This window comes from Malus sylvestris, chromosome 10 (assembly GCF_916048215.2).
Source record: "Malus sylvestris chromosome 10, drMalSylv7.2, whole genome shotgun sequence".
In the NCBI taxonomy this organism is placed as follows: domain Eukaryota; kingdom Viridiplantae; phylum Streptophyta; class Magnoliopsida; order Rosales; family Rosaceae; genus Malus; species Malus sylvestris.
The window spans coordinates 13,460,207-13,480,395 of record NC_062269.1 but is presented as its reverse complement, the minus strand read 5'-3'; the positions used below and the strand labels follow the sequence as shown (position 1 = coordinate 13,480,395).

The window sequence follows — 20,189 nt, the reverse complement described above, 5'->3', positions numbered from 1 at the left end:
TCGGCCGTCAGATCGAATAAATTGAAGAAGATCAACAGACATAAATGATCAAGGATGTGTGAGAACTAAAATGGGGTGTGTGGATAGCACACTTCTTTATTTTCCTTTTTCTTGCTTAGAAAGTTGAAACTATTTTCCATCTTTTTATTTTTTTATTTTTTTTATTTTTTTAATAATACTAAATTTACCACTTATTTGTATCATCATTTATATTATCTTTCTAAAAGAGGTAGGGCTCACCAATTTACCACTTATTTGTACCATCATTTATATTGTCTTTCTAAAAGAAGTAGGGCCCACCAACAAATATGGATCATATTTTTATTAGAAAGATAATACAAATAATCTTTAATATTAGAAAGCCAGAAGTCCAATTTGGTGTCTCAAGGCTTCACCAAAAATAATTGGACTATAAAGCCCCTCAAACAAAAAAAATCATAACTACCTGAAAATAATACAAACAAAATAGCAGGGATAATTTTGTCATCTTTAATATTAGAAAGCCAGAAGTCCAATTTGGTGTCTCAAGGCTTCACCAAAAATAATTGGACTATAAAGCCCCTCAAACAAAAAAAATCATAACTACCTGAAAATAATCTTTAATATTAGAAAGCCAGAAGTCCAATTTGGTGTCTCAAGGCTTCACCAAAAATAATTGGACTATAAAGCCCCTCAAACAAAAAAAATCATAACTACCTGAAAATAATACAAACAAAATAGCAGGGATAATTTTGTCATCTTCAATATTAGAAAGCCAGAAGTCCAATTTGGTGTCTCAAGGCTTCACCAAAAATAATTGAACTATAAAGCCCCTCAAACAAAAAAAATCATAACTACCTGAAAATAATACAAACAAAATAGCAGGTATAATTTTGTCATAAAAATAAAACAAAAAATAAATAAATTAACAAAATAGTAGAAACAATTTTCTTCCCACTACCTTGCTAGAAGAACACGCGTAATGGAAGGAAACCGCAGTCTTACTCAGGTCCAACCGCACCAGCAGAAATACAAAGCAGTTTTCTTCCCACTAATTCACTCAGATCCAACCGCACCAGCAACTTTCATGTAAGCTTCGATCTTCCTCTCACTCTATCTCAGTTACCCATTTGTTGTTCGTCTGCATCTTGACATGATTAACCTATTTGTGACTGAAACCGTTGCCTTCATTGCCATCTTCTCCAGGTGCCAAACTTCCCAATTTAAAAAACTAGGGTTCATTTTTGGGTTTTTTTTTGTCGTTAATTTAGGAATGGTGACTATCTTACGCAATGGATTGTGTGTGTAAAAAGAGATTAGGCTTCTACAAAGCCCCGGAAAATCCCCAACTCCAGTTCTGATTTTTCACTCTTTTCATCTTCTTTGTTTCTTGCAAATTCGTGAAAAGGATTGGGACTACATAGTCGAAGCTCTGAAAATTTCCGTGGATCACAAAAAGGGAGCAGCAGAGTAATTGATCATGGTCTTTTTCCTTCTTCATGTACATGGTTGCACTGCTCGAAAATTTTCTCATTTATTGCTTGGACTTTTGATCAGCATATATTTTTTGTACATATTTTGTAATGGGTAGTTGGTGGAGGGACGTTGGTCTCTCTTTTGTTTATCTGAGTATTACATTGGATTGGATTGTATTGCACTTGGTTTGATGTTGTTTAGGCCGGCAATGCAGGGATAGAAGAAACAAAGAGGTCTAGATACACGGAAGGAAGAAACCACCATTCTTCTTCAAATTTGGATCACAAGAAGTGAGCAGCATAGTAATTGATCATGGTCCTTTATCTTCTTAATTTACATGGTTGTTATTCAATTTTCCCATTTCATTTTTAATATTTTTCAATTCTCACTCTTCCTGGAGCTTACATCTACTTCAAGTCCCAGGTCCCTCTTCACAAGATCCCAGTACGTTTCTTTTCACCTCCGCTTCTCCAGTACCCTTTCGAATTCTCCATTTTATTTTATTTTTTTGTGATTTTGTTCCTGGGTTTGATTTTACCGCTGGATTTTTTGTTCTTTGGGGTTTAGTTTCACCTTTTTATAAAACTCAATTATAAGATAGTTCCTATGTTTGTGCATAGTTTTGTATTTTCAACTGTATTATGACTGGATTTTACTGCTGGATTTTTTGTTCTTTTGGGTTTAGTCTTACCTTTTTATAAAACCCAATTGTAAGATAGTTCCTATGTTTGTGCATAGTTTTGTAATTTCAACTGTATTATGACATGGGTTTGTATCAAGTTTGTGAATTTTGATGTGGGGTTTTTTTCTAATTTGCTCAATTGTGAGTTGAGGTTCTGCATGTGGAGCTTCTTATGTATGTACCCTTTTTGAGCTGTAAAGCTACATGATTAATCAATTTTAGGTGTGTTCATAAGCAGGTTTACTTTTGAAATACTGTGTATGTTTACATTGAAATTCTGTGTATGCAGATTGGCACAAAGCAGTGGTGATACTATGATTTTGGGTTTAGTCTGTACCTCCTCTGATTTGTCTTCCTAGAACAGCAGGGATAGCTGATGACTGCTACAAGCAGATCATGTCATTGTCCATGAAGGTAGTTGGCCGGCCTTCATGTAATCTTCATTGTATGTATCACATAAGTCTTTGCATTACTAATAGCAATTCCCTGTCTACATTCTCCTCATTACTTTAAATTACTGCATGTATTATTAGAGATGATAATCATCTTTATTTTATGTTTCTATACATTGAACCAATCATCGCATATAAATACATCTAAAATGTGTAAGTCGCACGTAGTGCGCCGTGATTAAAAAAATGCCTTTCGCATGCGCTTAAGCGCGTGCAGGAAGGCTAGTGATACAAATAAATTGTAAGAGTAACATTTTTGTTTCATTTTTGTTTACTGGGTGGACAAGTTTGTTTACTTGGTGGACAAGTGAAAAAGAGAGTCAAAAATAAAATGTACAAAGTTCGATGAGTTCTTCCACTCATGTAAAAAGGCAGGTATTGAACTCACATTACGAGAGTTAAATATGAGTTCTTCTACTTACAAGTGAAAAGATAAGTATTAAACTCAATTCATGAGAGTTTAATTTGGTTCTTTCTCCACATATATAAGTGAAAAGGCATAAACATAATGTCAGTGGTTAATTTGATTTTCCTTTTAATAAAAGAAAGAAATTTCATTAGGAAAACTTCATTCATTTCCATAATAAGTGGTATCAAGCTCATCATCTATGGGCGTTGTACTTAAATTCACAATTGAAGATGAATATTTCTAAATTGTAGAACTAAATAACGAATTTCATTTTAGAATAGGAAGAGTTGAGAAGCCGAAAGAGTTCCACTATGGATTCAGCTCCTTTGCTTCTAGGATGCTTGGGTTTTGAGGTGGCTGAACCTATCTCCTTTTTCTTTCACACAAGAGAAATTGTTGCCCCGGTTGATAGTTTTTTTTTTCGTCAACCCATTTCGTCGTGTTCAAACACTATCCTACTCTGTAATGTAGTGTAATAATATTATTTGTAATAAAAAATCATAATTTAAAACCCATTGTATCTCAATTGAATACACATAACCAAATAAAAGAAAATTAATATGATTTTCAATGAATTCGTTTGCTCACAATCTCTTGACAACTTAAGCAGAGCTAGCTACTTACTAGAGGCATACAAAATCAACAGTTGAAGGCACTATATTTTAAGTTATTGAATAGCATGGTCTCTTTCTTTTGCTTCCCGTTTCGGTTCAACTTCCCCTTCCCTTCCTTTAGGTCTACACCAACGTCTGACAGGATCGATAACAATTTTCTCCAATCCAACGACACTATCTATTAGGAACTTGATATGCTGGAGGTTAGTTCGAATTCTATTATGAGTTTCTTTTCATTTTGAACTCAGTAAGTTGATACATATATAATTGCTTCATGATTTAAGATTAGCCGCAACATCTTAAGTCTATAAAGTGTTTGATATAATCACGTAAGGAGTTCAGTTAAAAAAAAATGAAATAAGGAATGAGGCATCTACAAATTACAGTAATCTAAATAGCTACTAACACAACCTAACCTGGAATGTCCACGTAGACACCCGAATCGCGATGATGGCGGACACCTAGAAGGTGGCAAAGTCATAAAGTGTAGTGATGTGAAAAATGTGAATAAATTAAAACCTAAAAGTGACTAATTAGAGTGCGCATGTGAGCGGGATTGAACCCATATCACACAAGTGATGTAAGAGCATAGATAAAATGTAGTAAAAGAAGAGTAAAGACATTTATACTGAAAAGAGAAGTCTCCTACATAACAACGTTTACCAGCACCCCTCGTCGTCACGAAATCTCTGCCACTAAAATCCTGGGGGGGTGGGCGAAAAAAATAAGGGTGAGTGGGCCTAAAAAATAAAGTTTTGTAAACCATTTTCGAAAATGTGTAACCCCTCGTTGTAAAACAAGTATAAAGTTTCCCGAAAATATTATAATACTAGTATGTAATATAGTACCCTGCAACAGAAGTGGTCAAAAAATGTAGGGTACAACAATAAGGTATCTCAACATTAAATCTCAAATCATTATTACAAGAAATCAATGCTCATTAATTTATGTAGGTACACAAGTCCATTGCAAAGATATTCAGACAATGGAACATGCTGGGTGTAGGTTTTACATTCTAGTACTACATCACGTGAGCTAGGTTAGTCGCATCACATACGAGTTCAAAACATCACACAAAAGGACAGACTGACACCTAACTCTAGATCCGAAGCGAATGTAAACGGTGCATGTGAACTACACCTGAAGTTGGTCCTTGACCTAAGACAGTACAAATAACTAAGGGACACCGTGCAAACATGCAATAATAGCAGACAAAACACAAGTATATCGTGCCACAAATTTATGCTCACAAATAATATTAAAAACATAAAGTATACGAAAAGTCTATTTGTAAAGCTAAACATGACATGCCACATCTTAGTAATAAAGGCAATTGTCGGGAAAAATCACACACACACACACACACATATACGTAACAATGATAAGACCCACTCACAGGTACATGCATGTCGTAACCATCCAACTATTCTTCTTGCGGTACACCTTCGGATGTTCCTCTCCTAAATGGAAAATTACTACACTAATCATTAAAGTAATAATAATTAATGCAATAAACCTATTCCCCTTAGTTTGCACAAGAACAGGATTTTTGTTGGAAATATGGGAAGAAATTCAAACGCCTTGTTCGGAGCCGTTACATAACCAAATTTGATCCACAATATATCAAAACGAAGCTTAGGGCTAGAGGAATAAAATTATTCCTATTTCAAGGTCACACGTTGGCCAGAGCTGCAAAAAAAAAGGCCTAGAATTTACTGCCCGACTTGGAACCTTTAGAACAAAGGGGATTTAAGCATGCAAGCTCAAACCTGTGGTATAGGGGTTATGGGGAAAATGTCCTATGCCTTCAACTCAACCAAACCAACACAGATTTGTCCGGGTTTTGAATGGGAATCTTACAAACTCGTCAAAAAATGGTGGATTAGATATTCGTCCCTCAAATGCACTGAAACATACATGCATGCTAGTAAAACGTGCTAAAAACTTAAGAGAGAGTTTAATGGTGGAAATCCTAAGCTTACCATGGTCGGAGGAGTGATTATTCTGTAGGCGATCGGCGTGATACACAACGAGGTTTTTGTTTTTCTCTGGGTTTTCTCACAGTCAAACAGTGGGGAATAAGTCCCATAGGCTTTAGGTGATTTTTGATTGAGTTTGGGGTGTTTTGGAGATGGTATGATGGTTGCTTGGGTAGTGTCGAAAGGAAGAAGAAAGTGCAAGGAGAGGAAGAGCTGCATGTGAGAGTTAAGAGAGGAAATGAAAGTGACCGAGTGAGGGAGTGGGGAGTGCACGGGGCAGAAGGATAGAAACATAGGGAAGAGAAAAAGTTGAAAATATAGAAATAAAAAGAAATGAATGTGGATTAATGTGAGAGAGAAAGTGTGAGGGGAAATAGGAGAGAGTAGAAAAGAAAGGGAGAGAGAGCTAGAGAGACGTGAGAACCGGCCAAAAAGAAAGAAAATGATGATGTGTACAATGAAACAAGTATGGGTTTTCAAAACCAAAATAAATATTATTTTAATTCCTACTTGTACACTAAATGAATCAAATGTCATGTATGGTCTGAACATAGCCTGTTTAAGGCTGATTTAAGCTTAAATAATGGCCTCACGCTTGTTACAAGCTGAAGGAAAGACAACTTGGAGATTAGCAGAGGTTATGGAATCTGACCCAGCCACAACTCTAGCAAGAATGGGCTTTGGAGAATGAAAAGACGTATGTATAAAGTATAAGTACTTATTTCCTATGGATGGTTGAAATCCAGTAAGAAATAGGCGCATATCGGCCTTCTTTTAGTAGCGAATTTTTAGGTCATCCAAAAACTGGAAACTCCCACACCAGTCCAAGGTGCACACCGCATGAGAAAATTGAAATTTATCTCAGGTAAATTTACACTGTTTCGAACATAACTTGTTCGTCATAGCTCCGAATTGAGTTTCGTCTGCGGCCATGTCCCGTAAAAATGAGAGTCGAAAAATGAAGGGAAAATTAAGTCCACGTGGAAGTCCTATGTGGCATCTCAGGGGTATTTTGATAATTTCACTACTACTGAGAATAAAATACCATAAATCTTGGAATGGGACGTGATAGCTACTCTACCTGCATGAAGTAATTATTTAATATTAGTAAAAAGCAAAATGGCAATCTAGTCATATAAGTGTTAGTTTTCCTATTCCCACAGGTATGGAATTTTGGTTTTGATGTCTTGATTACCTTAAAGCATATGTAAATTCTGTGTTACACAACATCTGCCCATAGGAAGGTGTGGATTTACATTTCAAAAGCATGATTTGTTTGTTTTTTCTTTGGTTTGCAATTATCTCTTTTAATTCATCTCGTGTTCCAATGTTGTGTAGTGATAATTTTTCTGATTGGAAAGACAAAGTCCTGTTAGCTTTGGGGTGCATGCATCTCGACCTTGCTCTTCATGGAGATGAACCACCCTTGCCCACGAAATCAAGCACTCAAGAAGGCAAGGCTGCGTATGAACTGTGGGAGCGATCTAATCGCTTAAATCTGATGCTCATCAAATTCAGTGTGAGCAAGAGCATTCGGGGTTTAATCCCAGAATGTGATAAGGTGACAGATTTCATGAAAGCCATTGAAGAACAATTTATGGAGTCTGACACTTGTTAGCACCCTAATGCAGAAACTTTCAGGCATGAAGCACGATAATTCCAAGAGTGTGTGTGAGCACATTATGGAAATAAAGGACATTGCAACTCAACTTAAGTCCTTAGGGATAGAGATTTCTGAGTCATTCTTGGTCAATTTCAATCTCAATTCCCTCCCTCTTGAGTGTGGACCATTCAAGATTTCCTATAACACACATAAGGAAAAGTGGTCTTCCAATGAACTTCTGACCATGTGTGTTCAAGAGGAAGAGAGATTGAAACTTGAGAAATTAGAAACTGCTCTTCTGGTAATTAATGAGCATTAAGGTGCCAAGAAAGGCAAACATTTTCCTAAGGTGAATGGAAAGAAACTGATGAAGCGTTTTTCCGACAAGGATGCATACTTCTTCTGCAATAAGAAAGGACACAAGAACAAGGAATGCGCCAGGTACAAGAAATGGCTGGAAAAGAAAGGTACTCTATTTGCTTATGTGTGTCGTGAATCTTATTTTGTTGAGGCTTCTAGTAATACATGATGGATTGACTCTTGTTCTTCAATTCACATTACCAATGTCATGCATGGGTTCCTAAACCACAAGAAGCCGAGGGCCAATGAGGAACATATCTACTCAGGAAATCAAATGTGCTCTAGTGTTGAAGCAGTGGGGACTTTTAGAATAAAATTAGCATATGGTTTTAATTTAGATTTGGAAAATGTCTTTTATGTTCTGTCTTTTTCTAGAAATTTAATTTCAGTTTCAAAGTTGGTACTTTGTATTTTTAAGGTTTGCTTTGACAATCCAATAATAAGTTTATTTAAGAATGGTTTGAGTATTGGTGATGGCGTTTTATCATATGGTTTATTTAAAATGAATTTAGACCTCTTGCATGAGTGTAATCTTTCAACAATGTCTGACAATGTTGGTACTAAATGATGTATTATTAGTGAAAACTCCCCAAAGCTTTGGCATAAAAGATTAGGTCATATCTCCATGGAGAGAATTAAGACATTAGTAAATGATGGAGTCTTGATGACTTTAGAATTTACTGATTATGGGAATTGTAGAGATTGCATTAGGGGAAAGCAAACCAACAAGTCTTTAAAAGGTGCCAAAAGGAGTTCGGAGTTACTTGAGATCATACATACTGATCTTTGTGGACCTTTTCCCACTCTATGTCTAAATGGTCAAAGATATTTCATCTCATTTGTAGATGATCATTCTTGCTTTATCTATCTTTACCTTTAAATGATAAGGTTGAAGCACTAAATGCTTTTAAAACATATAAAGTGGAGGTAGAGAAACAAAAAGAGAGGAAAATAAAAATCGTAAGGTCTGATAGGGGAGGAGAATTTTATGGAAAGTACACAGAAAAGGGACAAATGCCAAGTCCATTTGCTAAGTTCCTTCAAGAAGAGGGTATTATTAATGCACAATATACAATGCTTCGTACACCACAACAAAATGGTGTAGCCGAAAGAAGGAACCGTACACTAATAGACATGGTAAAGAGCATGATTAACAATTCAAGTCTCCCTTTATCCATGTGGAGTGAAGCCTTAAAAGACCACTGTGTATGTTTTAAATAGGGTTCCATCTAAAGCCATTTATAAAACACCATTTGAAATTTGGAATGGATGGAAACCTAGCTTAAGACACTTACACGTATGTGGTTGTCCAGTTGAAGTGAGAGTTTATAGTCCACAATTAAAGAAATTTGATTCAAGGACAATAAGTGGCTTTTTCATAAGCTAGAAATGCTAAATTTCTTGAAGATCATGAGCATAGTGAGAGTGAATTTCCTTGTAATATAGAAATTGAGGAAATTAGTGAGGCTAATGAGTCTTCTTCGAAAGAAAGAAGAATGGTTGTTTTTCAAGATAATCATTCAATCGATACTCCTAAAACACAACATATTCAAGTGGAACCACTCCATGAAGAACAAGCTCACGAAGAACTTACTCCTCAAAATGAACAAGTTGAAGTTCATGGAGTAGTTATAAGGAAATCTACAAGAATAAAGAAACTTGCCATTTCTAGCGATTATGTTGTATTCCTACAAGAGTCTGACTATGATGTTGGACCACTAAATGATCCCTACTCGTTTTCCCAAGCCATGAATGAACCAAAGTCTAATCTTTGGTATAATGCCATGCAAGATGAAATGGAATCTATGGCTAAAAATCAAGTATGGGAGGTCGTTGAACTACCTAATGGGCATTCAACTATTGGATGCAAATGGGTTTATAAGACCAAAAGAAATGCATCAGGTAGTATTGAGAGATATAAGGAGAGACTTGTAGCTAAGCATTTCACTCAAAAGGAAGGCATTGATTACCATGAGATTCAAAGAAGGATTCATTTAGAATAGTCATGGCTTTAATAGCTCGTCTTGATTTGGAGTTACATCAAATGGATGTGAAAACGGCATTCCTGAATAGAGACCTTGAAGAAGAGGTATACGTGAAACATCCATAAGGTTTCTTTGATGAAAAGAAAAGTCATTTAGTTTGCAAATTAAGAAAATCCATATACGGACTGAAATAGACCTCCAACCAATGGTATTTAAAGTTTGACAATGTAATTACCTCTTATGGTTTTGAGGCTAATATTGTCGATGAATGTGTGTACCTTAAAATCAGTGGGAGAATTTATAATTTTAGTTTTGTATGTAGATGATATTTTACTTGCAAGCAGTGATTTGGGTTTAATGCATCAGACAAAAAAATTTCTTCCACAAAATTTTGATATGAAGGATATGGGTGAAGCCTCCTCTGTCATTAGCATAGAGATTCACAAAGATAGATCTCTATGAACATTAAGCCTAGCTATCTCAAAAGTCCTACGTTGAAAAGGTTTTGGAAAGATTCAAGATGAAAGATTGTTCACCTGGTATTGCACCCATTATCAAAGGAGACAAGTTCAGTCTTAATCAATGTCCACAAAATGACTTAGAGAGAGAATAAATGAGGAATATACCTTATGCTTCATTTGTTGGCAGTCTAATGTACGCACAAATATGTACAAGACCTAATATAAGATTCGTAGTTGGAATGTTGGGTAGATACCAAAGTAATCCAGGCTTGGAGCATTAGAAGGCTGCTAAGAAAGTCATGAGATATTTACGAGGAACCAAGGAATACAGGCTTACATACAAGCACTCTGACTTTTTGGAAGTAATTGGTTATTCAGAATCGGACTTCGCTGGCTGTGTAGACTCAAGAATGTCTACTTCAGGATACATTTATCTCCTTGCTGGAGGAGTTGTGTCTTGGAGGAGCGCCCAGCAAACTTTAGTTGCTTCGTCTACCATGGAAGCAAAATACATCGCTGTTTTTAAAGCTTTTGCTCATGCGAATTGGTTGAGGAATTTTATCATAGATTTAAAGATCATGGATAGTATTGCAAGGCCTTTGAAAATTTACTGTGATAATATGGCTACAGTTTGTTTTGCAAAGAACAATAAAAATGGAAGCCATAATAAGCATATTGACATCAAGTATTTGGTTGTCAGAAGACATGTTAGAAATGGTGAAATTTCTATTGAACATATAAGCACTCAACAAATGATAGCATACCCCATAACTAAAGGTTTGCTGGCAAATTTGTATAAGAGTCATGTGGAGAATCATTTAGTCATCTTTGTAATTAATTGTTGAGCTTTGTATTTAAGTATTTTGAATTCAATAAAGTGTTTTTTATTTTTGTGCACAATAAATTTTTTTCAATTCAATGGAATTGATAAAGAAGGACCAAGAATAACAAGTTAAAGTTGTTCATAAAGGACTCAAACAGAGAGTTTCAGATATTGTAATACATGGAAGAGAATGACTTGGTTTTGAGTCTTGACCGCCATGATTCATGTTTGAGATGTTCTATTTGGGTCATGTTTCTTGTCATTATTTGTCTGGGAAGTTTCAATTAAGCTATCTACCTATTCAAGTCTATATCATTCTTAATGTTAATACGAGGACCAAGTGGGAGAATTGTTGGAAATATGCCCTGAAAGTTAATCTTTGGAAGAAACCTTTCAGGACAAATGAATCGATGTATGGATGACTCTTATACATCAAATGGCAAAGACACGAATTAGGACTATCTCAATAAACGATATATGTCCTAAATAGTGTATCCATGGATAATGGATTGATTGAAGAAGTAATCTAATGATGTTAGACTACAGAGACCTTCTTCACATAACCATTATGTCCAAAAAGGTTCCTAGTCATTGGATTGCCAGAGGGAAATTGACAATGCTTAGGCCGGTACATACTGTGTCCGCTTCAAATGGAAGGATGGAAAGTCTCATCCCATTCGTGTTGTGACATTAAGACAAGTATGTAGGTGCTCATTAAGGGAATGAGTTCACTGAACACAATCGAACGAGAGTACTTGCATGGAGGTCTACTCACATGTCAAGCAAGTAACTCTAATGGTTGGAATAATGTAAGTAGTCCTTTGACCTGAGGCATCCTCGTTGTCTTGTGGCTAAGTACTTAATCTTTGATTATGTCAAAGTCACCCCATTCGCGGATGTCCACGGCATAATTGGGGTTAAGCCACTTAGTCATGAAGGCAAGTGAATGTGCAAAAAGGAATCTCTAATCCTCTATTAGAGAGGAAGAATACTCTAAGATATGATTCGGGAATCTTCGGCCGAAGTATCGAACGTAATAAAGGAAAGCGTTCCTATACGACTCAATAGAATCATATAAGAAGGAATAATCACATTAAGGGTTTGACATAATATATCCATACCCTAATAATGTGATTGAGAGTATTGTTTTAGAGAAGGATCGAATTGCATTGTAATTCCAACTGAATAGGTTCTCCGAACAACTTCTACATTAGCTTGGGTAGCTATGACATATGGTTAGATGTCACTCATAGCTTGTGAGTTATTCTAGATGATTAAATGTAGTCATCAAAGAAGAAAGGTGAATTAAAATGAAGTTTTAATTCACTAAGTGATTGGATTAAATATAATCAAATGAATTGATATCAATCACCTCACTGCCTTACTAATTAGAACCTAAAATGATTGTACACCGATACACTCTTGTAGTGAGTAATTAATGGATGAAGGAAATAATTAATTGGATTAATTAAGTGTTGTGATTAATTTAGAAAGTCTAAAGAAATCATGAAAGCGATAAAAGATCGTTTTGGGCTTAAAGAAACGTTCGGGTTTAATTGGGCCCATTGGGCCTAAACCCATTGGGCTTTTATTCAAGCATAGGATGACTTGAAATAATAAAAGCCCAAAGCCCAAACCAAACACTAAAGGGCCGGCCACTTAAAGGGTTTGGGAGAGATATTTAGTCAAGTTGTTGACTAGGTTTCTTTTTGTCTATATAAGGAACTTTATAGCACAAAGTTCATTAGGGTTTTTGTGTGTTTTTGAACAACAAAGAGGCAAAAGAAAATAGCTCTCTAAAACCACAAAGGCCGGCCACCTAGAGGGTGAATTTACTAACAATCTTTCACCCTTTTGGTTATTCCTCCATCCATCTCACTACACTAGTGGGTGTGGATCTTTAGAGGTCTTCTCCTTTGGAGACTTAAGGAGAACCTTGGAGCACTCTTACTAACAAAATGGAGGAGGCAAGGAGGGAGGCTAGGCTCAAGGACTTCAAGGAACAAAGGGCTTGGAGGTGGTCCATCCTTGGTCTCAAGTCTAGATCAAGAGGTATAAGACTAAACTTTCACTTTGTTCTTTACTAAAATGTTTTGATGCATTATATATAAACCTATGAACCTTGAAGGGGATTTGCATGACTATATCTTTGATTTTATTTGATAAATTGCTTCCGTTGCTCATGTATATAAATTTTGAATTGTATGTGCATGCTAGTCATTTAGAAATCCCACATGTTAAGCTCATAATTTTCCCTTCAAGTGGTATCAGAGCCAAAGGTTTATGTATAATGTGTCCTTTTAGATTTTATGCATATGGGTATTAATATTATGTATGACATAATTATTGCTTTATTCAAAATATGTTTATCTTTTGTTTTTCAATAGTTGAAAAATGTTAGTCAATAGTTGAGAAAGATATGTATGCAAAAGATGTTTTGTATGCATGAATGAAAATTGAGTTTTGAACTAGATTGAGATATTATTTCTTCATTTAAAGTATGTTTATCTTTTGTTTTTTCAATGGTTGAAAAATATAAATCAAGAGTTGAAAAGATATGCATGTAAAAGTTGTTTTGTATGCATGAATGAAGAATAAGTCATGAACAAAATTTTGGGGTTTTGTTCTTTGTGGTTGGCACGGTTTTGGGGGTTTTTGGGCATGTGTTTGTGTTTTATTATAAGACACTCACACATCATTTTAAAGCTAGAAAGTAGAAACCTTGTCACTTTAGTTTTTGGGTTTGAAAAATCACCAAGAATACACAAATCTTGAAAAAGTGTTCATGGTTTTGTTCTTGGTGTTCATAGTTTGGTTTTGGGTGAAAATGGTTTTATTTGGTTTTCATGCATAGTTTTATGGTTTTGGATGATGTTCTTACCATCCATAACCATATTAAAACTTATAAAATCCTAGACTTGTCTAGGAGATTTCCATCACCTTTTTCATTAAAGTCATTTAAACCAAAACCAAGTGACATGCAAATTTTGATTTTTCTACCTTGCATTGAATTAAAGCAAGATGGGTGAGACTTCTCATCTCCCCTTAATGTGGCCGGCCACCCTAGTGGATTTATCCACTTGGGGGGTCTTTTGTAATTTGGAAAAAGATATTTTATACTTTTGAGTATTTACGGTTTGACCCCTAACTTTTTCTTATTTGCATTTAGACCTCTACTAACTAGAAAGTTAAAATATTTGATTTTAATTTTGTTAGTTGTTTAAACTCATAATTCTATTATGCCCATATGCACTAAATCTAAATGTTCATGTTGCATTCCATTTTGATTATTTAATGTGATTAAGTAGTTAGAAAAATGGTGACTATGGACTTATGCCTTAAACGATAATTGAGCTATGAGATAAGGCGCTAAAATCAAATTGTTTGAACCTTGGGAATGTGTTTTAATTACTGTTTTTAATGGACCTTGTCACATTTGACATTAATCTATCTCTCCCTCTTAGTATGTGTAATTTGTACAAATCGGTTTGTAATTCTTATTATTTCTTAATCTCTTTTAGTTAGTTGATTCCCTCTAGTGCTAGACTAGAGTTTCTTTAACTATTGGTACGGAGACATAACTAAAAGAGGGTTTTGACATGAGATTAAAGATTAAATGGGTCCAATGCCCTAATTAGCAATGAATGATTGTCTTTTATTTCTAATGGCTCAATGAAAATGTTTTAATTGGATTGAAAAGCACGTAATTAAATTGACACAACCTCCCCGAGTTTATATTCAACAATGTTGGCTCGTTGTTGCAATAATCTAATAAGTCCATGGTCATCCAAGAGCCTAAGATAACTATAAAGTCCAATTTAAAAAGGAATGCAAAAACCTTAGTAGTAGTAGTTACTTCCTATATTTTGAAATTTTTTTTTTTGATATTGATTTGTTTTTCTTAAAACAAATAGTGGGAGTATCATACGCTACTAAACTATAATGAATACAATTAGTAGTTATATATATCTCCAATATTTTGAAAAATGTTTTGATATTGATTTGTTTTATGAAAACGAATAGTGGGGATATCATATGCTACTAATTTCATTAACTTTGGACTAGTAATTGTAATAGGACATTATTTATTTGAATATGATTAAATAAATAAAATTGATGAGACCTTAAAATCCCTCAACCAACATACAATATTAAGTTGAAAGCGTAAGAGTGCTTTAAACACTTTTTCGTGGCCTTCCACCGTGGTAGGCTCCAATCGTTTATGACTTGTACATCGCCTTCACCCTATCATGGGGGAGTGCAAAGTGCATGCTTATACTCAGGAGGAGTTTATTTAAAACATTTGATGAGGTTAAGGTAGGCAACGAGTGTGGCCAACATCGTATCATCGTGAGGTCATGCTTGAACCCCTATCTAAACCGGCATGGTGGGAAAGAACTTAACTAAGAGAAATAATGCCAACATCGTATCATCGTGAGGCATTACTCTCTAAAGGCCAAAAAGATGGGTAATCACAAGAAGTTGTTGTGAATGGGTAATTGTACCCTCTCATTATTATTTTTGCTAGCCAACATCGTATCATCGTGAGGTGGGCTTGGTAATAGTGAGCCTCCCATAACCCGCTAGGAGCTTTCTTTGAAAACTCCCGGATTCCATTTTGAGGGATATGGAATTTGCCAAAATTGGTGGGTGGTGTCATTCGGTTTAAAGACCCGAATCGTTTGACTTAATCAACAATCAAACTAATTATTTTATTGTTTATGTATTTAGATATGGTTGGAAGCACACTCGCGAAAATACTCAACAAACATTGCCTAGAGGGGCACAATTTCCCATCATGGTATCGTAATGTCAAGATTCTCTTAACATTGGAGAAGATTGTTTACGTACTAGACAAGGCTCCACCTCACATACCTTTCGGCCCTAGGGCTACTGAGGATGAACGTGCTAAGTTTGACAAGCACGTTGAGGATGACACACAAGCCAAGTGCTATCTGTTGGCTTCCATGAATGAGGAGCTACAGAGACAACACGAGGGCATGGACAGTGCATCTTCCATAATACTCCATCTTACGGAGTTATATGGTGAAGGGACGCGCAACCGTTGCTTTAGCACTGTTTGTGAACTTATGAAGACCAAGATGGTCAAGGGGGCTCCAGTGCATCAACATCTACTGAAGATGATAGGATTCATTGAACAATTGGAGAACCTTGGTACTCCACTTGACGAGGAATTGGCCCAGGACTTCATATTGGCTTCTCTTTCTGATTCATTCGCGCATTTCGTAATGAACTACAATATGAATAAGATAGATAGTACTCTCTATGAGTTACTAAATATGTTAGTAACTGCCGAGAAGACTATGAAGAAAGAGAACGTTGTAGGGACTTCTGCAGTAGTCTACAACAAGCCATCATCTTCCAAGGCCAAGCCGCAAGGCAAAGGCAAAGGGAAGGAGAAGAAGCCACCCACTCCTAAGCCGAAAGGAGGAGTGAGGAAAAAGGCAAAGGAGCCCAAAGGGACTTGCCACCACTGTGGAAATGAGGGGCATTGGAGGAGGAATTGCAGGTTATACCTTGCAAGTCTTAAGGACAAGCCACAAGGTATGGTTTATGTTCTTATCTTCAATTCTAAATGTTAGATCTTCTAAATATTTATATTTGATATAAAGAGCTAATCACTTGTATAATTGTATATAGGTGGAGAAGCCAAGTAGAAGATGAACAGCAAGGAAAATGTGGTGAAGGGTTCGGCCACTATATTTTTTGCTTACTACTTAGGAAGTTTGTTAGGCATTAAAGATTGTCTTTAAACTTTCTTATTTTGTTAAGAACTTATTATGTGGCTTCATATGATGGAAGACCAGTATTAGTGCCTAAATGTATAAAGGTATTTATATTAGTCTCTAAATGTATAGAGCTAATATTTTTTGTATTAAACATTATGAATGTTTGAAATATCATATTAATGTAATGTGAAGAATGCCCTTTTAATATACTATTTCCTTAAAGTAGTGTTATGAATTGAAAATTGTCTTGTTGTATCCTAGATGAGATACAAGAGTTATATCACTTATTGTAATGTGATAACCAAACTTTAGATTTATCAATTATGGATAGATCTCACATGTAGGACATAAAAGGATACAATGAATCTTTAGATTTGGTTCCATTTGTCTACTTATGAGTTCTATATGAATTGACAAAAGTCTAGAGTATCCTTTCTTCAAGAAAAGGAAGATCACATTATAATGATATAAGTAATAAGAAAAACGTTTCTTATATGGTTATCCCTTGAAACACAATGATCAAGATCACTCTTGATTCAATTAGTAGTTTTGAACAACTAATTGGGCATTCTTTAAAAGGTTTTAAAATGTCAATTGTGTTAGTGATTAAACCAAGAAAGAAGTGTCTAAATCTATAAAATGTTTAAAGACTTTAGTCACTTAATAAAAAGACATTAACTTAGTGAAGATTGAAACAAATAAAGCTTGAAATGTTTTAAAGCTACTACACAATGTCTTCTTCCAATATACACCACTTTCATACATTTTGAATATATGAAATGATTTCTCATTAAAGTCATGAGAAATAGTGGGAGGTGTGAAAATGGATATAAACTTGAATATGATTGGTTTATAGTTGTCTAAAGAATAATAGTATTTGACTATTATTAAGAGTTTGCAATTTTAATTGTTAAAAGGACTCAAGCTCTTCAAACGTTAAAATTCTATGTTGTGTGACATTCTAAAGAATAGTCTTTGAATGTTGCTTTCGTCAACCTAGCATAAAATGGTTATATGTTGGGAGTTGTCCATAATTCTCTTTTATGAGAACAAGCTAAATAACCAAGCATATGGACAAGTTGATGAAACAAAAGGGAATAAGTTTCAAAATGAGTCACAACATATGGTTTAACAACAAGACAAACCAAATTCAACATCTCATGTAACAATATTGCTCTATGTAGTTTTGATAAAGAATTATATCAACCACCTAGAAGGAATGGTTGAGTTTCTATATCCTTAGTAGGAGCCATGCTTCCACTAAAGACTTGGATAATTCTTATATGACTACATTAAAGGTCTTAGTATGACTAAAACTTGAAATATGGTGTATGACACCATATAATTTAAATGAATAGACTTAATGGAACAAGTCACACATTTCAAATGGAATTACTTGAGAAGGAATTCTTTTGTGTGATTCATTTAAGTTAGTGGGAGCAATATGCATTCAAATCAAGAAAATATAATTGTTATTTTTGAATGAATTCTAAGTTACAACAAGGCCAGTGGGAGTGATTTCATAATTTGAGCAACAAGATGTGAATAAAGTCTATTCGATAGACTTGATAAAACATAGAGGTTACTCGAAAAATGACAAAACATGACACGGTCAATTTTGAAGTATGGACTTGAAATTGGACTTATTGATATAGCAAGGCTATCTCAATAATGTTATATGGGAATTAAATCTCAAATGTTGTAGATTTAAGAAAGCATTTTCCTATGTGATAGGAAATCACTTTCATAATCCTTATAATGAATGTGTCATAAAATCACAAAAGGGACACATGTATTGACTTGTGAATTAGATATCCACAGGGGTTGTCACTTTATGATATTACTATATCCCAGGATCAGAACCAAAGCAACTGAAAGAGTATTATTGCCTTTAAGAAAGAAACATCAGAGTGGGACTCTGGAAGCGTGCATTCACTTAGGTTGTTAACCAAAGTGAAAATAAGCCATTTTAACAAATGGAACTTCATAATGGATGAAGTACTAATCATATGAATGATTGTTAGTATTGTACTACAATGGTCTCAAGGTTGGAGCAAAGTTTGTATAAAGTATACAAACGAAATATATGTCGATATATAGTTTTAGAAACTGCTTCAAAATGTGTTTTGAATGGAAGGGGTTCTTTTAGAACCAATGATTGAATCCAAACCATAAGGTCGTCAGTAAGGTACTACGACGTAATGGGGCGATAGCTCAAGCCATGGAATCAAGGTCTCATCAAAGTATTCGAACACAATAAAGAGACATCATCAAATGTTTTGGAAACATTTGATAAGAAAATCCCTTTTAAATAATAAAAGGGATTAATGCATAACCAAGTTAACCTACGAGCATAAGCTCTCTCAACAAGATGTATAAGATACACTAGTGATTGACTTTAGTGCAAGTGGGAGATTGTTGGAAATATGCCCTGAAAGTCAATCTTTGGAAGAAACCTTTCAGGACAAATGAATCGATGTATGGATGACTCTTATACATCAAATGGCAAAGACACGAATTAGGACTATCTCAATAAACGATATATGTCCTAAATAGTGTATCCATGGAAAATGGATTGATTGAAGAAGTAATCTAATGATGTTAGACTACAGAGACCTTCTTCACATAACCATTATGTCCAAAAAGGTTCCTAGTCATTGGATTGTCAGAGGGAAACTGACAATGCTTAGACCGGTACATACTATGTCCGTTTCAAATGGAAGGATGGAAAGTCTCATCCCATTCGTGTTGTGACACTAAGACAAGTATGTAGGTGCTCATTAAGGGAATGAGTTCACTGAACACAATCGAACGAGAGTACTTGCATGAAGGTCTACTCACATGTCAAGCAAGTAACTCTAATGGTTGGAATAATGTAAGTAGTCCTTTGACCTGAGGCATCGTCGTTGTCTTGTGGCTAAGTACTTAATCTTTGATTATGTCAAAGTCACCCCATTCGCGGATGTCCACGGCATAATTGGGGTTAAGCCACTTAGTCATGAAGGCAAGTGAATGCGCAACAAGGAATCTCTAATTCTCGATTAGAGAGGAAGAATACTCTAAGATATGATTCGGGAATCTTCGGCCGAAGTATCGAGCGTAATAAAGGAAAGCGTTCCTATACGACTCAATAGAATCATATAAGAAGGAATAATCACATTAGGGGTTTGACATAATATATCCATACCCTAATAATGTGATTGAGAGTATTGTTTTAGAGAAGGATCGAATTGCATTGTAATTCCAACTGAATAGGTTCTCCGAACAACTTTTACATTAGCTTGGGTAGCTATGACATATGGTTAGATGTCACTCATAGCTTATGAGTTCTTCTAGATGATTAAATGTAGTCATCAAAGAAGAAAGGTGAATTAAAATGAAGTTTTAATTCACTAAGTGATTGGATTAAATATAATCAAATGAATTGATGTCAATCACCTCACTGCCTTGCTAATTAGAACCTAAAATGATTGTACACCGATACACTCTTGTAGTGAGTAATTAATGGATGAAGGAAATAATTAATTGGATTAATTAAGTGTTGTGATTAATTTAGAAAGTCTAAAGAAATCATGAAAGCGATAAAAGATCGTTTTGGGCTTAAAGAAACGTTCGG

The 20,189-nt window shown here is 35.1% G+C and overlaps 1 long non-coding RNA gene across 1 annotated transcript; it reads left to right on the top strand.

Annotated features, from left to right (window-relative positions):
- The first annotated feature begins 914 nt into the window (after positions 1 to 914).
- LOC126584669 (uncharacterized) lies at positions 915 to 2,671 on the top strand. Its single transcript, XR_007610062.1, has 3 exons — positions 915 to 1,068; positions 1,670 to 1,899; positions 2,427 to 2,671. It is a non-coding gene; the product is annotated as an uncharacterized LOC126584669 (long non-coding RNA).
- Positions 2,672 to 20,189: the final 17,518 nt, after the last annotated feature.